This window comes from Chamaea fasciata, unplaced genomic scaffold, assembly GCF_029207755.1.
Source record: "Chamaea fasciata isolate MVZ Bird 193981 ecotype frontalis unplaced genomic scaffold, bChaFas1.0.hap1 SCAF_7, whole genome shotgun sequence".
NCBI classification, from domain to species: domain Eukaryota; kingdom Metazoa; phylum Chordata; class Aves; order Passeriformes; family Sylviidae; genus Chamaea; species Chamaea fasciata.
This window is the reverse complement of record NW_027094092.1, coordinates 5,822,186-5,845,439: the sequence shown is the minus strand read 5'-3', so window position 1 is coordinate 5,845,439 and position 23,254 is coordinate 5,822,186. Positions and strand designations below refer to the sequence as shown.

Below are 23,254 nucleotides of genomic sequence, written 5' to 3'. Positions count from 1 at the left end.
GATTCTCTTGTTTCAAACTGCCTTCAATGTCCCAGAGGAGGAAGGTTTTCTGGCTTGCCAAGAGGGATAAACTTGCACCTGAATGGGGAAATTGCATGGATCTCTCCAGCAAGGGAAAAGTTTCTGGAGGGTGAGTGGCTGCAGCAGAGATAGAGCTGTTTCTGCATGCCACACAGCAGTACTGTGGGGTTTATCACTTGAAATAATCTGTACTACAAGCTTTTGTCTTGAGATGTCAAAAAGTGTTCACACTAATGTAACCACAGTGAACTAATCTGAGTAATATTATCTTGAGCTGTGACTGAATCTGACCCCTGTGTGTTTTGCTTCCAAGTAGGAAAGGCATAAGAATGACTAAGCACACAAGAGTTCTTGTGAATTATATTTGAAATCAAAGATTCTGCTTCTACATAGGAACTTACATGCCTTCTTTTGCAGACATGTGGATCATTCTTCATGTGTCATATCATGAAAAATGTGGCTTGTAATTCTGCTGTGAATTCGTAAGGCTGGAAAACTGCACCAGCAGTACAATAGGTTGGAAAAGAAATACCCATAAAGAACAAGTTCTATAAACCACTGCAGCAGTTCTGTAGCCTTCTTAGTGACAGGTAGGATATCATGGATTTTCCAAATGCCACCCTGAAGCTCAGATGAGGATGGCTAATGAAAGTAATCCTGTTTTCCTGGAAAAGCCTGTTCCAGGGCCACTCAATGCTGCTGATACTGGTGTTCAGGAGGATCATGAAATAGGAAATAGCTATTTGAGAACTCAATAAAGTCTCACATGCTGCAGAAGGACTGCTTTGGAGGCTGTCACGACCCACTGGTATGGGTCATGATGTTCTAAATCCTCCTCAGGCTGCACAAAGATTATGTGTCAAAGAACTCTTATGCTTTTATTATATCATTGCCTTAGATTCAGCAACCAGCCCACTATTTAAACACATAAGGTATTGGTTAACAAGCCCTTAAATTTTAACACTTCTCAAAAGCAGTGGCTAATATGCCCTTAATTTCTACTGTACACTTTAATAAGCTCTCAACTCCCACAACACAGTATTTGGAGCTGCTGGATAAGAAGCCACAGTACACCACTTCTCAAAGGTGCTGGCATAAGCCACAACACCACTTTTCAAAGGTATTGGAATAAACCACAACACACTTCCACAAGCTCCCCACTCTAGCAATGAACTTCAGTATGGAGTCTGGGATAGAATATGATGGTTTTTCTTTCCACAGGCAAAGCAAGGAAGGACAGAAATAAAGGCAGAAGAGAGAGAAAGAGAACAAAGGATATCACCAGTTCTTAGATGCTGCATTGGTCCTGTCACATGGATGGTCCAGAGCTGGGGAAAACAATAAGAGTGAAAGAAAAAGGTAAGAAAAAGAGCACAAGGGGGCCTGATCCACTTCCATTTACAGATGACTTCCTGTATATCTCTTGTGCAAACTAGATTCTTCTTGCTGGGTTTTTTTTGCACGTGCTCAGACGTGCCCCTTTGAGCCTTTCTCCAGGAAGCGAGTAGAGAAGCAGGTGGACTGAGCATGAGTCCCAGGGTGGAGCAGGATGTTGATTCAGAACAGGTCTGCCCCACCTCCCAGGGATCCTCTCTTCCAATCACCTTTCCTGTTGTAACAGTGAGAATGTTTGAGACAAAACATGCTTGTGTCTGGTCCTTCACAGAGGCCGAAAGGATGGTAGGACATGGTGACCAAAACAGGCTTATCTGGGCTCAGAACTCCTGGGCCAGTCGAAAGACACCAGAAATCTCACAGGAAAGACATCTGCTGTATCTCATCATCTTGAGCCACACAAAAAACCCCAGAGGAGCTTCAGAGATTTGGCAAAAGGGGTTGATAAAACACAGCAAGGCAATTAGGATTGGAATGCAGTGCTTGGCTCTGGAGATGGGGAAAGGAGTCACATAGTAAATATATATCTTCAGATACAAATCGCCTCTCTCTCTTCATCTAATGATTCATGTAGTGACTACCCTGGAACATGATGTCAGCATCATGTTAGTTGCCTTTCTCCTTCCTTGTGGGTGACACATGAAATTGTAAGTGGTTTGATTACTCTCATAACAAGTGTTACAACCTACAAAAATGAGCTTCAGTGTGAGCTACTGATTCCAGTACTATGGGAGTTACAGCAGAATCCTAAAAAGGTAGGCACCAACAGCACTTAAATCTTGTTTCAAATCAGCCAATTAAATGCAATATGTCCCTCTGAATAAACTACTGAAAAACACATTATGACCAAGCCCTAAGGCTGAAGTAATTTGATGTCCTTTTCAACCATATTTTTGATTAAATTCTTTGTGCATTTTGGTCATTAAACATTGTCTCCACACTATTTAAGTGGGCCCAAGGTGAAATCAAAGCACACAAAATCTCAGGCTAAAGCAAATCCAAGGTAGTAGTTCTGTTGCTTTTCAAAAAGTCAATCAGTTTAATACTTTTTCTCCCAAATGGACAAAATCTAAAGGTGAGATGACTTTAGAGTCTAGACTTGCATTATCATTCATATTTCATTTTAAAAGCAATTTTTAAAGAATCTTTTAACTGATTATTTTGGGCAGTACATTTAAAACTGTCTGTGCAGAATTGCCTGAAACAAATTACCATTTTACATTCCATATATTCAGGTTTAATTAAAATATTTCAAAAGCCATTAATCCCTTTGCAAGAAATCAAAAGGAAGCAAAGAAATGGATAAGATTTCTTCCTCTAGCACCAAGAAATAGCTTGACAAATTACATTTAATTGCAAATTTATAATACTAACAAAGGCATAAAACCAAAACAATAAATAGAAGGATGATTTTGTTATACTTTCAGAGGATAGTTTTTAACAAATTTGTGTTTGGTTCCTCTCAGTAGTTGTAATAAGAAGTGAATTGATACTAGAATTATGTCTTGAGTGATCAAACAAGAAGGACTGGAAAAGTTCTTTGGCAGAGATCCATCTACACAGGAACTTGGCCTGCATACAGAGAAAATATACTACAGATGTATAAATTACACAGGTTGGGACAGTGCTGGTCAAAACCATCCATACTGGAGTCATGTGGGAAAGAAAGTCGAGACAGCATAGATTTACTTCAACTAAAATCATGCAAACTAGAAATTAGCTAAAACCACATTTGCACAAGTACGCATGGAGAAGTTTCTAACCAGTTATATTAACTAGATGTTCAAATGGAACAACCAAAGAAATTTAGCCAGTTTGATTTATTGGTACAGGTAACATACAATTTTAATTATAATTAAGTGTTTTTTTTAAACAACGAATTAATTAGGCCAACCAGAGAGGCAAAATAAGTCCACGTTTTATTACAGAAAGTGACTTGCAGCCAAGAGTTAATTGTTGCAGTCCTACATTTTCATTGCTGCAAAGAAACTTTATCAAAAGAGAATCCAAATTCTTAATTATTAGCACACAAGGTCAAATCCAACCAATGTAATTTATTTGATAATTTTGACCAAGGACAGGCTTTTTTCCTGAGGAGAAAAAGTCAGTGTAGAAAAGGAGCAATGTAGGATTGTTCTACATTATCATTCTTGAGAAGGCTAAGGAACTCTGTCTAGAGATATTATCATTTGTGGAAGGCAGGAGAAATTGGGGAACTGATATTGAGATGGGTTTCATGTAATATGTACCAACATATAATGATATATTACATATAAATTCATAATATATTTTTGCTATGTTTCTGAGATTTGGATTTAACTTCTTTAGTTGTATCCCTTTTGGTGATTGTGGTAATTGTGGGTAGTCTGGCCACTGCAGATAGTCAGGTCATGAGTGCTTTTTGGACCTACATGCTCAGTCCCAAGCAGAGTGCAGATTTCAAGAGGTCTAAAGATATTGCCAAGGGAAAAAAAAAAAAAAAAAACCACAGAACAAAAAACTGCTCAGGTGATGACATGGACAAGAGAGTGAGTACTACTAAATCCTCTCAAAACTCCTGCAAAGTCCTTCTGTGGTCTCTGTTTGCCCAGAAAAACACTTTACCTGAACAGTCAGAAGTTGGCTTGGGTTTGAATATTGTCAGAGAATTTTTTTTATGGACAGTAAGGCTGAAACAACTTGGTTAGCTTGGTCAGTGTGCAACTACTGTAGATGGGAGGCGTGCGAACTTTAGCTGCATTACAGGAAAGCTATTTAGGAAGATTACAGCTTTTCCAGGTCCTATCTGTTAGCTTCCTTCTAGGTCAAGCCATGTCCCCCTGCCCTCAGCATTCAGGCACAATGAAGAATATATGCGTGACAGTCAGATGTTCCTTCATGGTCTCACCTCTTGCCATCAGTGGTGATGCTACTCACTGCTGCATCTCCTCTTCTCGAAGCCTCCCTCATCACTTCCTTCTTCCCCAGGCAGCATTTTTTTGTGTGTGTGTGTGCCTTATGTGCTCTCTGCAGCTGAGCCCTGCAAGCTAACCCTGCAAGCCCTTTCTGCTCTGGGACCTGGCATCTAGCAAGGGATGCACAGCCAACTGTTCAGCTGCAACGTCTTCTAAATAGATAAAACATCTTCTGTGATATCTTTGTAATCACATCCCTTATGCCTTTCAGAAGCATTCCCCCAGTGCTGGCAGATGTCACTGCGCACACCGAATCTGTGGCTCTGGATGTGGCTTGGATTAGATGGATGCAGACTATGACCAGCCCTGGACTCCACTCCAACTGCACCACAAACACAAAATTTCTCACAGACATGCATCCACCTTTCAAAAAACAACACACTTTCTGAAAAATTACTTCTTTTACTGTAAAATACAGTGGAGCAGGTATTTTTTTTTGACCATTTTCCATCTAAACTGCCCTCCACAAATAGAAATATAACTGTTTACTTTTCTATATCACATTTTAACTGAGAGGTTTCACTAACCACCATAATGGATGCAACAAATTCTGACCTAAAATTTGGAAAGAACTACAGAAATGCCTGTTTTGAATGGACAATGAATATATGAGGGGGGAAAAAAGAGGGAGGTAGGTATATGTATATAAGGCATGGCATGGTCTTTCTGAAGGCAGCAGAGAAACAGTTTCCTCCAGTATTTCTCTATATTTAAAAACCAAAGACCAAAAAACCTCACCTACAACAGGATTTTTCTGAAAAGACTTATCTCCCTATACTGACATTGAAAATAAGAACTGGCATCAGTTAAATTAGGCATTGCCTATATGTGGTACAGATACTTCAGTTGTGATAATATATGCTGAGGTTGAGAAGATTTTCCTGAAAAGTCAGCCAAGAAACAAAGTACACTTAAGGAATACAGATAGTGTTTTACAAGATAAATACCTAAAATAGTGTGAATCTTTAGTCTTTAGTGTAGCATCCTTAAATGAAATGTTTGTTCAGCTGGAAATGAAACATTTGTTTGAAGGTTTTTCACAGAAGGTGCTGAGTGTTATTAGTTGAAGACTGAAGCCAGTTGAGGTCTGAGAACCTAATTTACACAGTATTTTGAAGTGTTCAGTGCAAGAAATTTTAGACTTGTATTCAAATTTTAGACAGTATTCAGCAATTTTAACCACTGCCATTCATCCCCTGTTCAGCACTGGTTTTTCCATGTCCCTGGTAGCAACTGCTCCACTGATGAGCACCCACCAGACTTGTTGAATTGTGGGTTATCCAGACTTGTTGAATTGTGCTGGTTAGTTCCTGGGCTTTTCTCTACTCATCAAATTGAGCTCAGCAAGAATTGGACCTCGGTATCCATCAGCGCTTTTGCTCACAGAAAACAGCACCATGTTATGAGGGTCAACCACAGAACATAATTACTTTCACGATTTGCTCAAACCTAATTTCTGAGCTGTATCAGTCCTTGGCCTGCGGTGATTTACTGGGAGGATATTCAAGAACTCTTTTTCTTTGATGGCTCATTTCCCTCCAGTTTATGTCTATTTGCTGTATGTATGTGCACATATATAGTCATTTAGCTTAAATCATTCTCATATGTTCCTATGAGCTCATAGTGTATTTATAGAAAGTAACTATATTGCTTCTCAGGCTTTATTTTAGTAGCCTTAATGCAGCGTCTTCCAGTCTGAGTCATAAGATAGATATTTCTGGTTTTACGTTATTGGGGTTTTTTTAATTTGAAATGATCTTGCTCTAACAGGAATTTTCTGCTAACACACTGCATAGTCCAATTAATACAATCACACTAATACTTATTTATTTCTGTCCAAAATATCTTGGTTGAAATAGAATGGGCTCCACTCAGATTCTTCCACAGCTGTAATAGAGTGTGATCAATTATTATCCAAAGATTTTTCTTCTCTTCTGGATTTAGTTTGCTGAGTTCCAAGCCCAAGACAAAAATTCCTGCTCTCAGTTCCAGGGCACATGTTTTTTGCCAAATTTTATCCTGATTCCATTTGCAAGTTATAAACTCTTCTTTATCCTCCTTATATTAATTATGTCTTCTTGATTTAGGGCACCATCATATTTAGTTAAAGTTATTTTTTGTGGCAAAATCACTAACGAAAATGTTAAATTGTGTTAGTTCCAAGAACAGCTCTGTACAAACTCAATAAGTTATCTTGCTGAAGATGGATGTTTGTATATTGTGGACCTGATGTTGCATCTTATCAACACTTAAGCATTTCTGGAAGGAGAGACTTATCTTGGATTATATAATGCTTGCTGATTACTTTAGCAATAAGATTTTCCCTTAAAATCATTAATAAATATTTTCTTATAGTAGCAAATGATAAAATCACGGGGGGGGGGGGAGTTGAGCAATTTGGGGCAGCATGACTATGTTGGAGTCATAAAGCAAGATTGACATCAGCCATTAACAAAAACATTATTTTTAGTGGAAATCTGCCATCCTTGTAAGTTAGTTTAGATCCTGCATTTTTCCAGCTCTGTATAGTAATGCAAGGAGTTTGTCATGATCATTAAAAATTCACTCTTTTGATAATTTCATTTGGTTTGAATTTCAGGATTTAGGTCAGTAGAAATTTCTAACTTACCTTAAAATATAAGGAGGAGGAATTAATGAGAATTTCATCTGCTTTCTGGACAATGAAAGTGTGTTCTTTTTCCCCTTTTCATACTGAACAAAAATGCACAGTAAAAGCAAAGAGTTTTAACATGTCTTTCTTCACATAGTTTTAAGTTAGTAGCCACTTAACTTACTAGGTGTCAGAGAAATAGATTTTGCAAAAACTGAACTGCATCATCTTACAAGAGAGGAGTGATATATATCAGTGATGTATGTTTTGTCTTTGTAGAAAATTAATAAATCACAAGAAAATAAGGGGTCCTTTAGTTTATATCAGAAAATCTTGATGTACTTGAAAGTATTAAAGACATATGTTAGTCTAGCTAACTGAGTCAATAAAGACTTAGCTCAAAATTGAATTATTATGTCTACCAATGAAGAAAACAGTAATATATGAGCTCCATATTTGGCTATTTATAAAGGATGAGCCCTTCTTAGCAATCTTTTTTGTTCCAATTCACTCTTTAAATCTTGGCTATTATTTTGTTTTCTGGGAAGTGACTGCAACATTTGCATGAACTGTGTCATGTAAACTCAAAGACCTTGTCATGTGAGAGAGGTGATTTTCTCAAACCCTTTGTGTTTGATTAGTCTGTCGACGACTTGAGTCAGCTGAGACACTTGTGCACAACCAAGTCTGCTAAAGTCCAGTTATGGGAACTCTTCACTAAAAAGTCAGGTGGATTGGAGGGCAGTTCAGGGTCACATGGAAACAGAGAGACCTCCTCCCAAGTCTCCTCACCTTTAATTGCCTTTAATTGTCAGTGCCTCAGGGAAGATTCAGGGACACAGCCAACAGCATAAGGGACATCACCTTCCAGGTCTCCACAGTCAAGGATGTTATCTACTACTGGCAACTTGAAGGACTTGAAGTCCTTGAAGTCCTTGAAGGACTCACACATAATTTATGGAGCACTTTTTATTAATATAATAGAAAATTGTTCAGGTTAAGGTTTGAAGATTGAAGATGATAGCATCTGAAGGAGATAGAAAAAACCCATTCAAAGCAATATATTAACAAGCTCTAATCATGAAAAAATCCTAGCTTGAGCTAAGGGATCTGAACACAGACTACAGTTCTTACCCCACAGACGTCCCTATGGTGGAGAAGATATGTTGAGCCCGTCGACTGATGCCAGAAGCATCAATGGAGTCTTCCCTATTTTCTCCCCATTTTTCTTACTTTTATACTAGTTTTTATGTTTAGGTGGAACTTGAGAGACCAGTCATATATCATGTTCAGTGGCAGGTGGTCGTACTTTGGAGGTAGGTAACATCTGTATTGCATCCGAGGTAACCTTTGGGAATGGGGATGGGTGTCTGTGATCTCACCATGGTTGCTGGTTCAACAGCAAAAAATCTTTTTCCTCCCTTATTTGACAGGTGCTATGTGGCTTATCAGGCACAAGATATCACTAGCATCCTCTTTTGCAAGAATTTCAACAGAGCCTGACCTTGGTGTTTCCACTTCATCCTCCATTTAGGCCCCTCAGCATGTATTGTGTGTGGGAAGTCGGGCATTGTGACCTGACCACATTCCATCCTGGGAGTAACAACAGCAATTTCTCCTAGAATTTTAAATATTGTTATAACAATGCCTGTAACTTTCCACCTTGCTCCATTCTCTATTTTCATCCCCCCTTAGCAGGCATGTTGACTGCATTTTTGTAACTTTTTTTTTCTTTAATTTTATCCCAGGTCTGTACATTGCTTTGATGACAACTAACAACCACTACTGTAACATATTTGGGATTGTCAAATAGTCATCACTGGCACAAAAAGACATATTTGTAAACCACAACAACTTTGCATTACATTTTCTCTAACTTGTTAGATATTAGGAGGAAATCTTTTACTGTAAGGATGGTGACCACTGGAACAAGTTGCCCAGAGAAGTTGTGGCTGTCATATCCCTGAAGTGCTCAAGGCCAGGTTGGACAGGGCTCTGGTCTAGTGGAAGGTGTCTGTGCTCATGGCAGGGCAGTTGGAACTAGATGATCTTTATGGTTCCTTCCAAACCAAATCATCCTGTGATTCTAAGATTTGTAGTGTTCCAAAATGTTATTAGAACAGCATTAATCAAAGAATGAAATACAGTGTAGCAGTCTTACTGTAGAGATGCAAAAATACTTGATAAATGAGTGAATTGATCTGGCTGCTGTACTCATTAGTTTATTGTGACACTTTAATTTTTACATGTTTTAGGATAACAGACTGATTTTTTCTTTCAGCCTCCACTTGTTGCATGGAGAAAATTAACAAAGGAAAAATTGCCCAATCAGAAATATCAGAAATTCATAAGCAGAATTTTCCAAGTATTCTATGGAATATCACAGTAGACCTAAACAAGAGATAAGAATGTTCCATTAATTCTGGGAACTGACTATAAACCAGTTTACCTTTGAAGGGTGATCTATTAGTAAAATTAGACAGTTTCTTACTATGATTGAGGATTTAATAAAATCTTATTTCCTGTGAAAATCTTCATAAGACATTTTAAGGTGTCATTCTCTGTCAGCTGTATCCTTCAAAAGCAGGCATGCAGTCAGGTAATGGAAAGGATTATACACATCATCCACCACAGCAGCCAAGGATCATCCTCAGGGATCCAAAATTCCTTTCTGAAGGTCCCTGAGAAGCCAGGTTTCAAGCCTCCAGGAAATTATATTTTCCTCAAAGTCTAGCTTGAGTTAAATCACACTAAATTCAACTCTTTATTAGCAAAGTGGCTTTTTCAGATGCTCAGTGGAGTAGTCATGCTTAAACCTGTTGCTAACAAGTAATGTTTGCTTGTAGTGTTGGGACCTCACCTGGCAATAACTGCCATAGCATTGGGAAACTGCCCTTCAGGGGAACCACAAATCCCTGTCTTGGGTTCAGTGAAAACATGATGAAGCTGAGGCTCTCTGATGAAGCACTTCAGGTCCATTTTTTTAGATACTTTTGTCTGATTCTGTTCCTGTGTTCACATTCGTGTTTGAATTCTGAATCTAGTATAGCCCAATGTTATTCTTTATTTGAATTCCAGTTACATTATAGAATGGCTTGGGTTGGAAAGAACTTTTATAGGTTGTAGCTGAGAGAAAAATTAACCTGTTTATTGCAGACTTAAGACAGTACTTACACACTTAGTGTAAGAATCTTTGTTCAGTCCTTTGTACACATCCTGGTTGCAGGCCTGTAATAAATCCATCGGCCTGACTGTTAGTCTCCTCAAGGTTTGCAGGCTTTGAAGAAACAGGATGCCTTTCCTGTTCTCAGAAAGTGTGTAATCTACTTGATGCCATGCTTCCCAGGAATTTTCTGCAGTGCCAGGCTTTGCTGTTTCCTTTTATCTCCCCCTTTTCTTTTTAAAGGAGTGTTAGTTAAGGCTAAGGTAACCATGACTTGTTTTTGCATGCTTTTAACAGCTCTGATTATGTTAAAAAGAACAAGGCAGCAGATTAAAAGGATATCATTGCCAGACAACTCAGTCCAATGAAAACCCAAACTCTTAAATTTATCCCAGAAAACCAATTTCTCGGATTCAGCCAAGAAAGATAGTTTTTCACATCTGTCAACACCTTTTGTTCCTGCAGAGTTTGTAAAGTTCTGAGTTGATCTTTTTATTAAGTGTGAAGGGACTGTATATTCTGTTGTAAGGATTTATCAAAGGCCCCTTGGAGGTGGTTTTTGAACTGTCTCCCAATTCTGTTCTGTGTCATTCCGTGAAAGGGGAGTGACACATAAGGAATTATGGACGTTTTCCCAATTGCAGTGCAAGGATAGATGAGTTTTTTGGGCCTCAACTCTCTTGTCTACTCATATAAGAGCGCTTTCCAAGGCATCTAATCTGGCCATTATTTCTTTATCAATGTTTTCTTGTGTTTGTAATTCTTTTGTGATATTAGTTAAAGCTTTTCCCATGGTATGGGCAATTTGAATGGAATTAGTTAAGGCAGCAACAGCCACAGAGACTGTGGTTAATATTATTATGGCAGAAACAATAGCAAAGATTAACCAACCCAGAAATTTGCAAACTTGTTTGGATTTCCTCTTGGACTATTCAAGCCAATTGTGAGAGACCATCCTGTCCTTCCCACACTTGAGTAAGGCACCCAAATTTCAGATCATATTTTAAATGGAAGGACAGAATAGTTAAGCATATCTCCATAGGTTATACATGATTTGAAAACAAAAGAATCAGTGGATAAAAAATACAAACCATTTCTATATTCTATCAAGAAATCATTAGCTAAAGCAAAAACATACAGATGTGAACTGCAAGTCACTAGTAATTGTTCCTCTTGCAGTGTTAAAGTAGAAATTGTAGCATTCTTATCTACTTTTACTTAGTATATCCTATTGCCAATGAGGTGACAACATTTTCCACAACTGTTTGTGCACATGGGACTGATTATTGCCTAAATAATATTGAATTAATGATCCAGCCACTCCACCATCATGCCAAACAACACCGCGGTTTGCCTTTTGGGATAAGAGAGTGGTTGCATTGGTCCTACTTTTTTTAAAGATACCATATGGTCCCCAATCAATTACCCCCCCAAACTGTAAAAATTGTTATTGTGGCTGCTGACCTATACATGATGTCCATTCCAAACACCGTATATTGGAGATGGGTGTAAAACGACAATTCGGGCAATGAGGTGGAGTGGCATCCACAGATTTGCTGGAGGTAGACAGAATGGTTGTCAATGTACTAGCAGTCAATTTTCTTGCATTGTCAGAGTGTGCACACATTAAATGCAATTGCATAAAAAAGTTAGCACAAGGTAAAGGTAAAGAGGTACTTGTTTGATTCAATGTGTCCTGGTTTGGAAAGACAAGTGTCTGCTAGGGAAGGCAGGAGCCTCGCTTCAAATGGAGAATGTAAACCTCCTCCCTGTGAATTACTATAATTTTTAGATTGAGGGGCTCTCAGGCAAAGAAATGGGAATAGGAATAACAGTTCTTTACTAGGAAAATTAAAATAAAAATGCAGTAGTACAAAAAAAACCCCACTGACAGAGTCAGAATGCAACCTGACACCTTGTTGGTCAGAGTGTTGGTAGCAGTCCAATTAAAGTCCTGGCTGCAGTCCTCCTGGAGTGATGAATGTAGTTCTGTTGAAGCAACGATCCTGTAGAAAGGGTGCAGTTTTCCTCAGAAGATCCAGTGGTGGTGTAGATGGATCCTGTCTTCCCCTGGGAATCCAGTGGGAAACAGGCTGCCCTGGTGTTTTGACTCAGATTTTTATCCAGGTAGGAATGTGGGGCTCTTCCCTCTGGGTGGAGCACCTCACAATGGGATGATGTAATTTTATCAGTCATGCAGTGAGACACAGTGGCCCATTAATAGGAGATATCCCCCAGAGGGAGGATGTGGAAGAGATAAAGAACACTGCCCCACCTGGTTTTAACAGCTGGCCCATTAACAGAAGATCCCCACTGGAGTTATGAGGGATGGGTCTTGGAAGAGTGCACGGGAAAATGGGCAACTGAATAATGGAATCAATATGATTTCAGCAGAAGCCGTTTTTTGTTTACATTTAAGTCCAGTTATCGATTCTACATACTGTCCATGTGTACACTTATCTCTTGATTTGCTAAGCCACTTGTGCACAAGGCAGGCACACATCCTTCAGGACGCCTAATTGGTCAAGCATCCATCATCATGTTGTGTGTCCTCTGTCTAGGTTTTGCATTCTTTGTAGACAGTTTCTCAGGCTCTTTGTTCTTATTCTTAGTCCTGTCGTTGTCTCAGTAGCCTTGATGAATTCCTGAGAGCTCTGAAAACAAGAGTGTAGGTGGCTTGTTATCTACAAACATTTTGGCTGGTACACAGAATGGCCTAAGTTATTCATCACTATAGAAGGGAGAAAGAACACTGCCCCACCTGGTTTCAACAGACGGTAATAGAATGCATACCCCCAGTTACATTTTGCATTGCAACCCAAGGCACCATGTTCAGCATATTGGTGGTAAATCAGTAACAAAAGTAGTGTTAAGACTATACGTATCTACAATATCCTGATTCAGGGGAGGAGGCCAAGTTCCCCATTCTGTTCCATTGTTGCTGAGGGGAGGCTCTGGATCCTACAAGGTCAGAGGCCAAAACAGCAGAGGTTGAGCAATGTGGGTCCAGTAGATTCTCCCTTCTGCCATTTGATGGCAGTACAGCAGAAGAAAGACGAGAAGGTTCATTGTCGTCCTTGGTTGGGTTTGATGTATCTTGACAGGAGTCAATATGGTCCCGTAGGTAAAGAAACACATCCGTAACCTCCTCCTCAAGCTAACAGTAGAACTGGACCTTTCCACCAACCACTATGTACATCCTCGTATGTAACTTCTGGGTGAACTCCATCTCCATCAGCAGTCTGAACCAGATGACTTTTATGTGCAGTGAAGTCATCTCTCCTGGAGAGATTCAAAAAATTTAAAACATAAATTGCTTTGTCAAGCTCCTCTTGAGGAGCTATGCCTATTGGATTCCCCCTCTTTTGTTTTTGTAGCATGTTTTTCAATGTGAAATATGCCCTTTTGACTACAGCTTGTCCTGTTGGGGAATGGGCAATACCTATGATATGTTTGATACTCCAAGTGTGGAAGAATTCTTGTGTTTTATGAGATGTATATGTGGGTCCATTATCTGTTTTTATCTGTTGAGGGTCACCCATCATGCTGAAGGCACGGAGCCAATGTCAGATGGCATCTCTTGATTTCTCAGCCTTGTGTGCTGTTGCTACTATGAATCTTGAAAGGTATCAATAAAAATATGGACATATTTAAAAGTCCCAAAGCTTGATATGTGTGTTACATCTGTTTGCCAAATGTCATTAGGTTTCAACTCTCATGGGTTTGTACCTAATGTTTCTGGCAAAGAAAGAGTCTGCTGACATTCTGAGCAAGTATTCCCTACATGCTGTATTTGTGGCAAAGTTGAATTGAATTATTTTGCCAGTGCTCAGGCATTTTGATGGTAAAAATAATGAGAAAGCTTTGCCTGCCCTAACTTTTGTGATATAGTGACTTTCATGGTCAGGGCATCTGCCCTTGCATGACCTTCCATTATAGGTCCAGGCAGAGTGGTGTATGACCTACGGTGCAGAATGTAATATTCATGAGACCTGTGAAGTAAAAAGTTGTACAGAGTGGTTAATAACACAAAAAGCTCTTTGTTAGAGACTTCCTTCAGGAATGAATGCTCAACTCTCTTGACAATTCCTGTAACATAAAGAGAATCACAAACACTGTTAATAAGTTCCTGTGAAAAAAGGAGAAAGGCTTCTACCACAACTGCCAGTTTGACTAGCTGGGAAGATCCAGGTTGAAAGGTTATCGAATGTTCCGGCTGTCCCTTATCATTTCTTCAGAAGGTGACAGCTTTATGTGTCTTTCCTGATCTGTCAGTGAAAACAATCCTTGCATTAGGTATAGGAGTTTTCATTTGCAGTCGCTGCTGTTGAAAGGGGAGTTCTTTGAAGGATTGTAGCAGGGCATGTTAAGGAATCATATGAAAAAATTGACCATTAAAGTCTGCAAGAGCAATTTGAAATGAGAGTTAATCCCTGAACAGATTCGCTAATTCTGCTGCAGCGATAGGGAGATGTGTGGCTGCCAGATCATATCCTGTCATGCTCTGGCCATTTCCAGCTGCTGGGCTATCACAGCAGCAATTAGCTCTGCTTTGAATTGTTCCAAGCCGATATCAGTGCACGTCTTGATATAATCATAAAGTTCAACATCAGCGCTATTATGAATCAGGTCCACAGCCTTTTTATAGTCATTGTTAACATTTTCATAAGCAAAAGATTTTGGGACAGCATCAGCTGCTTCCTGCATATCAATTTGCCATCAAACAGCAGATGATAATTTATCAGTAAAGGTAAAATAAGGTTCCTGGGGCCCCTGCCTCACAAAACCAGACTCCAACATTTTTGTATCGGGTACCTTTTGTAGTGCATGGCAATAACAATAGACTGATCCCAGGCTTGTGGGGGGAGTCTTAACTGAGCCCAAGCAATAGCATGTGTGTCTGTGCCAGAAAGCTGTGATGCAGTGATATTAATTGGTAGTTGCTGATTACCATTGTTCAATGCCTGAGTTTGAGCCAAATCTACAAATGCCATCCACCAGACAGAGTATTGTCCTCTGTCCTCCTGTCAAAACTGTCTTAAAAAGAGATTTCCAGTCCACTGGTAACATAGTATGTTCTTCTGCAATTGCATCCAACAAATTCATAGCGAAGGAGGAATGTAAACCATTTTCTTTCACTGATCTCCTCAGTTCCTTTACCATCTCATACAACAATAGTTCGTGATGTAGGTTTTGATTACAATATACAACAGACATTGCTTCAAAAAATTCAACATAACCCCCCTCCAGTGCTCGCCTCTAGCATCTTTGTATAAACCTTTCTGGCTCAGGTCCTATAGGTGGTATTCTTTCCTCATCATGGCTGCTGGAGAAATGGCATGAGGTATAAGACAGTGGTTGAATTTGTGAAATATTTACTGCAGCCTTTTTGTGTGCTGTTTGTAGTGTTTCTTCCATGGTAGGAGCACCTGCTGCCATAGCATGCACCAGGGCTAAAGAAAGATGTAGGTCTGGTTCTTGTTCAGAATCAATAGGACCAGGATCAAATGGATCCTTCTTCTCTGGATCACTATCCTCAGATGATGTTTCAACAACAAAAATAAAAGAACCTGATAGTGATGCTGGCAGAGCATCCACAGGGATGCAATCTGCTTCTTCAAATTGTTGCAAAGTCAAGTACACCACATTCCAAGTAATAATATCATCAGGGTGGACATTGTGATGAGAAACTTGGAGGGTGTGTAAACTTTCACTGACCTTTTGCCAGTGAGTAAGATCACAGGAACCATCTGATGGACCCTGGGGACAAAACAGTTCAACCCATACAAGTAACAGGATGAGGCTTTGCAGTTGGAGTTTATAACTCTGTTCCCCGGTGATGCGCAACAGACAGTCTCTATGCAGTTTTTGAAATTTCATTGTGCCTTGCCCCATTATAAGAAATGCTGCCCAGTCATTCACAAAAGGCTAATCTGTTCTATAGCCAGCAATGAAAGGAGCTGCTTCGTGATCAGCTGAACACACACATGCTTGATTCAGTCGGGGTGCCCACAGGACTGCATCATGTCAGTAGTAACAAAGTCCCTGTAGAATTGGGAGCCATTTGTAGTGTATAAAAATGAGACTCACAAGCTAAGAGCAAAATTAACCTGCTTATTGCAGAGTTAAGACAGTACTTACACACTTAATGTAAGAATCTTTGTTCAGTCCTTGCAATCCGGTTGCAGGCCTGTAATAAATCCATCGGCCTGACAGTTTGTTAGTTTCCTCAAGGTTTGCAGGCTTTGAAGAAACAGGATGCCTTTCCTGTTCTCAAAAAGTGTGTAATCTCCTTTCTCTTGTGTTTCCCAGGAATTTCCTGCAGTGTCAGGCTTTGCTGTTTCCTTTCAATAGGTCATCTGGCCATGAGCAAGGACATCTTCAACTAGACCAGAGCCTCATCCAACCTGGCCTTGACATCCAGAAGAATCAACTATGTCCATAAGCTAAGACAGCACTAAGGACAGTGTCTGTCCCAGAAATTAAACTCCATAAGGTGAGACTCTTGTAATATCTGAAAAAAATATATTTCATCCCATTTGGTCCTCTTATAACTTGATACTTACAACTTAAATGTTTACATGAAGATGCAAGTTCCAAGAACATAACACAAGCTATGTTCCTACAAAGACTTGTTCTATACCGTGTTAAGAAGCACCCATCAGCTCTCAAAATAGCACAAAAATTTACGTCACACAAAATAAAGTGACTTATGCACAGCTACAGAGAAAATCAAGGGTAGAGCCAGAAAAATGTCAGGTTAGGAAAAAGAGAGAGATGCTTAACTTGTGCTGTGTACACTCCTTGCCCTGAGCAGACAGAATAGACTTTCAAATTTTTCTATCCACAAACCTCTGTAAGGCTGAGTGAGGGAGATAATCCTCACTCAGTAAATTAGGAGTTTGTATCAATATCAAAGGAGATAAAAACAATAGTTTGTCCTATTTTGGTAGTCTGGGAAAAGGAATAGTCTTTCAGCACCAAAACCAGGAAGTATTGGTGGCAGTGTGCAAGCATGCAGAGCTATGGGAATGCAAGTTTTTTATTCCTGTAATAGAAAAGACAACTGTCTGTTTAAAAACGGGGGAGGGGGGGAATCATGCACATGGATGAACTCTGGGGAAATGCTACATAGTAATCTAATCTAGAACTTATTTAAAAACAACACCAACAAAAAACTCCTCACCACCAAGATAAAAGGTTGTTGTTGGGTCATCACAGGAGTGCAGCAGCAGCAGACATGCCCCTTCCTGTAAGTTCTCTGCTAAAGCACTCAAAGACACTGTCGGTGATAAATCATGGTCTTATTTCAAAGAAGAATGAGGCTTAGCAGAACAGTCTTTGTGCATGTGGTGCTCAGTGAACCCAGCAGCAAAGGTGATATGGGTAGGAGAGATAATACCATAATTTTCCAAATCTTTTTCACTTGCAGGATCCCAAGTGTCTCCCTGAGCAATAGGTATTTGGGCAGACCTACACTCTAAGCTAAGCGCGCACATAAAAGTCAGTGTGATACATGAAGAAACAAGACCCACCAACAGAGAGTGGTTCTGGGTGCATATGGGTGAATCTAAGGTTTATTCAGAAGCACCAGTAAATATACCTTTACTCCTAAAAGCCTTTTTGGTTACCATTTACAGACATGACCACAGTCCTACAATAAATCTGTCTTCTAGACATTTTCCACTGTTCTTTCCAAGGCTATGGTAAAGGAGCGTGCGGCGTGTGCATGAGGAGTGTGAGTTTGTGTTGATGTTGAAGTAGGAACTCTTTCATTCAGTTCTGTCTCAGGTACATGCTGTGTCAGAGAGACCTGCTGCTGGTGCTGCTGCCGTCGTTCTCTGTTTAACTCTTTTCTTACACCAACACCTGTTAGCCCCACAGGCTGGGAATTAGGCTGCATATTTTTTTCAGCATTGAGTTCTTGATTTCATTTCACCATATTTGCTTTATTTCGTCTCACCACATCTGCTTTTATCTTCTTCGCTATCGGTTCACTGCAGCAGTGAATGCAAAGATGAAAATGTCACTGCAACGTCAGTCATTAATTGTATATAGTGGTAAGTATAAAAAATAGATAAAATTCTGTTGGTTGCTGGTGGGTCTTGTGATGTGAAAACTGCTCTGTACCAGATCCAAGTCTTGTGTGACACTGGCAGTGCTTTCAAAGCCTGAAGGGCTGCCACAAAATCATTCATCTACATTGAAAGCCATACCCATCTAATAGCCATTTCCATCTAAAATCCATTCCCATCTTTGACATAATTTTTTCTTCTTGTCTGATTTTTCATCAAGCAAAAAGCTTAACCATGGCATGTTAGAAATACAGAATTCAGTTTAGTTCAGACCTTGTGCTTAAACTCACTTCAGAAGTACCTGCTTATTCTGTTTAAGTGCTCCAATTTGAAAATTGAATCAATTCCTTCTGTCTGAGGCAAATGAGAAAATCTCAACCTCTGTCTGAGAAAAAAAGGTTGTGTGACCTTTCTCACATCTCAGATGAGTTTGCACAAACATGTATTACACACTAACTTTGTAATATACTTCGGTGGAAAATTCAGAAATTAAAAAGGATTTTCTTATTTTGCAAAAGAAATCGGTATGTCTGTGCAGTGAATGAAACAAAATAGAGAAACACTGTTGCTCTTTATTTCATAATATGAAGAAGTTTGTGCTTAATTTAAAGCACTTGCTTGGAGTTAAACCCTCAGATAACTGACTTTCTGAAGGGCGGGCCAGATTCATAGAGAAAAAGATAATTTACAGGCTGAAATTCTATTCCATTACTGTTGGTAAACACAAATATAAAATAAAATAATTTTCCAGGTCCATTCAATACTGCCTCTTTAAATTTTAAAGAGCTGCTTCTCATATCATACTTTCAAAAGGAAGGAGCTGGGCTGGATCAGCAAGTTTGCTATACAGGCATTCCATAACTATATATGGATTTAGAAATAAACTTAAGCCATATGAAGCTTGAATAGTAATATTTCATTGCTAGGAATTAGCAAGAACTAATTGAGCTGCTTTCTGTGAAATGATACAACCAGAATTTCAAGAACTGATTTATTCGAGAGGAGACTGAATGTGAGCCAGATGCCTCAGTTGCCCCTTGTCCAGGTACATGGGACTTGTCCTGCTCCCAAAATTTCAGCATTCCTAGCTCTATCAGAAGAGCCCTGCTTGGGAATGGTGTTTATTTTGCTGATTAGCTCTGTCCAGCACTAAAAATACATTTTAAAAGTAACACTCTGAAAAAGATCTATTGCTTCTGCAAGTGCTGAGGACTGTTTAGACATATAATTAATGTGGTCTTGCACTTACAGAAATTTGGCCTTTCTGCCTGGGATGGTTTTGGCTAGGAGTGTGTTCTTGCTGCCTTTTGTTTTTAAAAAAACAAATGGGTTGTCATTCATTGCTGAGTGAAATGGCAAGTGCTATTAATATCGTGGTGCTGACAAAGAAAGCCTTTTCCCAGTTTGCTGTTCCTTTTTTCTCTTTCTGGGGAAATTCACGTTATTTTTCCATAAACAGATACAAACAGACTAAGCATTTCCTGCAAAATATGGCAGCAAACACAAAGTAGCACTAGCAGGGTTATCTTGCTGATCAAAAAACATATTTTGTTGTATGTCTGCTCTGTCAAAGCACAAAATTTCACTGAGATGAGAAGTTTTGTGCCAGAGTGTTTATATGAAGCCAATTTTAAGGTGTGCTGCATAGAGACGAAACGTATTCAGGTGCAAACCGAACTAGAAGGTATTTTTGACTCCCATCTTCCCAGCTACACCCCATAATGTCTTTTTTTTTTTTCCTGAGACTCATAACTACAAACCTCTTCTGTGAATATGAGTTGCTGTGATGCTGACCTGCCTTGCCCCGCCCAGAGTGCCAAAGCCCTGTAGGAGGTGGGGATGCTCTTTGGTGGCCAGAACAAGATCAAGGAACCTGAACACACCAAAATTGCTAGAATTTGTTAAGCCTAAGAAAAAATAAGAGTTTGGGGATTTATATATTTGAAGGCTCCCTGAGCCTTCTGATATTTGGCAGACTCACACTATCCTTAGCATTCCAAACACTGCATACCAAATCTTGGGGCAAAACCTAGTTTATGTCCCTGAAACAGCTGACCTCTGAAGCAAAAATGCTTTGCAATCCCTGACTAGTGGAAGCTGCCACCACCAAGTCAGAGACTGGCTGGGAAAACTGAACATAAGCATTCCTCAGTGCTATGAGAATAATGATATGACCTCAACCTGATACTTATTGTTCGCTTGGTTTGTGCTGAATGTTTACTGAAGCTCTCTGTCTTTTGTAGTTGATGATTTAAACACAGGATTATGTTGCCTAGAGGTCTTTTTTTCCCTGATACGAAAAGTATGGCAAATAGTCTGGTCTTAACTCCTTCAGTTTATCCCTGCTTCCTATCCCCACAGCACTGGAACTTGTGAAACTGCCAGCATCTACTAGATTGGTCAAATTTAAGTATGACAATAACTGCAAGAAAAGAAGGAAAGGAAATACTGATGTTACCATAACCTTGTATGTCTATAGGGAATTTTATTATGCAGCTAGAGATCTACAGCTTTATTTCCTGGTGTCATGACCCACTTGATAGGGGGCATGGTGTTCATTATAAATTCTTGTCAGGTTGAACAAAGACACCAGTCCATGTGTCAGGGAATCTTCTGCTTTATTGTAGAATTGTTTTAATTCTGGCAACTAGCCCATTGCTTAGTCTCAAAAGCCTTGGCTCACAAGCCCTATATTTTTACAACACACTTCAACAAGATCCCAACTCCTGCAAACAAACTTCTGTATAGAATAATCGGTCTAATATGATAACCATACTTTTCCACGACAAAGCAAGACAGGAGAGAAATACATGCAGAAGAGAGAGAAAGAGAAGAAAGAAGATCACCAGGTCCTGGATCCTGTGTTCGTCCTGCTGCATGGGTGGTCCAGATTTCGGGTAGTGAGACAAAGAGAAAGGGAGGAAAAAGAGAGGGGGACATATCTACTTCCTTTTATAGTTAACCTGGTGCATGCTTCTTATGCAAACTAGATTTTTCATGTCATTTGGTCCACACCAGCCATTTCAAGCCCTCCCAGAACTGAGTTGTGGTCGGGGAAGCTGATGCAGGTGCAATGAGCATAAGTCTTAAGGCAGAAAAAAACTGGGATCAGCACAGTGCGGCCCTTCCTCTGGGGGACCTCTTGTCCAATCACAACTTCCTAGTCACAACTGTCAGTCAGAATGTTTGAGAAAGAGTTTTTACATACTTATGCCTGATCCTCCACATCTGGTCACATGAGCCTGAACCTGTGGTACAGTAATTCAAAACATTGATTGGATGTAAGAAATGTAAGAAAGAATAATTTGAGGAAATATAATAGTTTAAACTAAAGTTTAAACAAGATAAAGTAAGTGTAGTTTCCTGAAAAAAAATGTCAAAGCAAGCAAAAAAACCCAAATAATCAAACCCAAATGAACTGGAAAAATCCAAGAAAGTCCCTTTCACACATCATGCCACTGATGCTACATGGAGTAAGTGAGTCATGCTGATCACAGAGCAAGCTTGAATTGGAAATCCCAATTGCCCAGGGGTCTTGGAATTCATCACAAACTAGCCTGAAGGTGAAAATTTCAGACTGTTGTCATCAGAAGAAGAAGAAAAGGTGACATGCTGGGAAGGCCCCACCATGTAATCAGCTACCAGAAAATGAATAGTGATGCACTCTCTCCACTGTGATTCCTGACATGTTGTAGGAATATACAGAAAATAGAAAACTCCTGTGGAAGGGGCTCCAACTGGTCTGTAAGCCCAAAGAGTAAGTTAGCTGAAGAAGAAACTGATAAGAGCCGTGTTTACCCCTGAAAGGAATTTCACCAAGCTCGTTGGCCTGGAAACTGAGGAAAGAAGGAGAGGAAGATAAAACAACCTGCAGCTGGAAGAAGGGTTCTTGAAAAACTTTTGTGAATGTTGGTTGAAAACAGTGGTGGAGACTTTTTGTGCCAATAAACATTGTGTTGATTTGTTGTGACAATGAGCGGAGTGTAAACTTTGTTGAGTGTATAAAAGACAGCATGCTGTTATAATAAACAGAAGCTTTCTGAAGATTTTACTTTGTCACTTTGTGTGTTGCGACCATCCCAATAAACTACATCTGGTGACTCCGACGTGATATGCATGGGCTGTAGGAGCTAGGACAGCTAGGGAACCCAGCAAAGCAGAGAGCAGTGGGGTGAAGCTGCAAATGGTCTGGACCTGATTGATTTTGACACCTGGGGTACAGGTGAGCCTCTGGGGACATAATGGGAAATAATTTATCAAGTGAAGAAGAGATTGTTTTATTTACATGGAAAGCTTTGTTGGAAAGAAAAGGTATTAAAACTTCTGACTATGCCCTTCATAGTGTGTTATTGTGAGCAAAGTCACAAGATTTTGAAACCGATGCAAGTACTGCCTTTAGTGTTAGAACATGGAAAAAAGTTGGGGAGACACTATGGGACCTGGTATCTAAAAGGGACAAGGCAGCTGCAGATTTGGCTACCACTTGGAGATTGCTTTATGAGACTCTGAAAGAATGGAAAACAGAGCAGGATAAGAGGGAGCATGAGGTGGAAGAAGAATCAGAGCAAGAAACTGAAGTTAATGGGGAACAACAGAAAAATGAGGCTCAGCCTGAGAATGTGTTTTTCCGTGAAGTAGAGCCTGTTGGAGCTGTTCCTGCAGAGGTTTCTCCAGGGTCTACTGTTGCGGGAAACAAATGACAAACTGGTAATGCCTCTTGGTATCTGTCCCTGAAAGACTGTGCTAAGCCTGTGTACCTCTCCCCTGTGCAGCAGTTAGCTAAATTAAGTGCCAACTCTGGGGAGATCCTGGACGACTCCTGGCACTGATGATTGAAGTGTACTGGACATGTACACAAGCACTACCTTGACAGCCAGCTACATCGTGGTTGTAGCTATGGGAGAAACCTGAATTTCATCCTTATAGTTGTGCTGGTTTGCTCTAGGGTAGAGTTAGTTCTCCCTGTAGTAGCTGACATGGGTTATGTTTTGGATTTGTGCTGAGAACACCGTCAATAGTACTGGGATGTTTTTGT

The 23,254-nt window shown here is 39.8% G+C and overlaps 1 long non-coding RNA gene across 3 annotated transcripts in view; it reads left to right on the top strand.

The window, feature by feature from the left end:
- LOC136292053 (uncharacterized) overlaps positions 1-22,221 on the top strand; it is a 30,989-nt gene extending 8,768 nt beyond the window's left edge. For 2 of the 3 annotated variants that reach the window (XR_010721826.1, XR_010721825.1), the window contains 3 exons: positions 1,243-1,380; positions 16,499-16,640; positions 21,015-22,221. This is a non-coding gene — a long non-coding RNA (uncharacterized lncRNA). The remainder of the gene's footprint in view (positions 1-1,242; positions 1,381-16,498; positions 16,641-21,014) is intronic. The other variant, XR_010721827.1, reaches the window with a different exon arrangement.
- Positions 22,222-23,254: the final 1,033 nt, after the last annotated feature.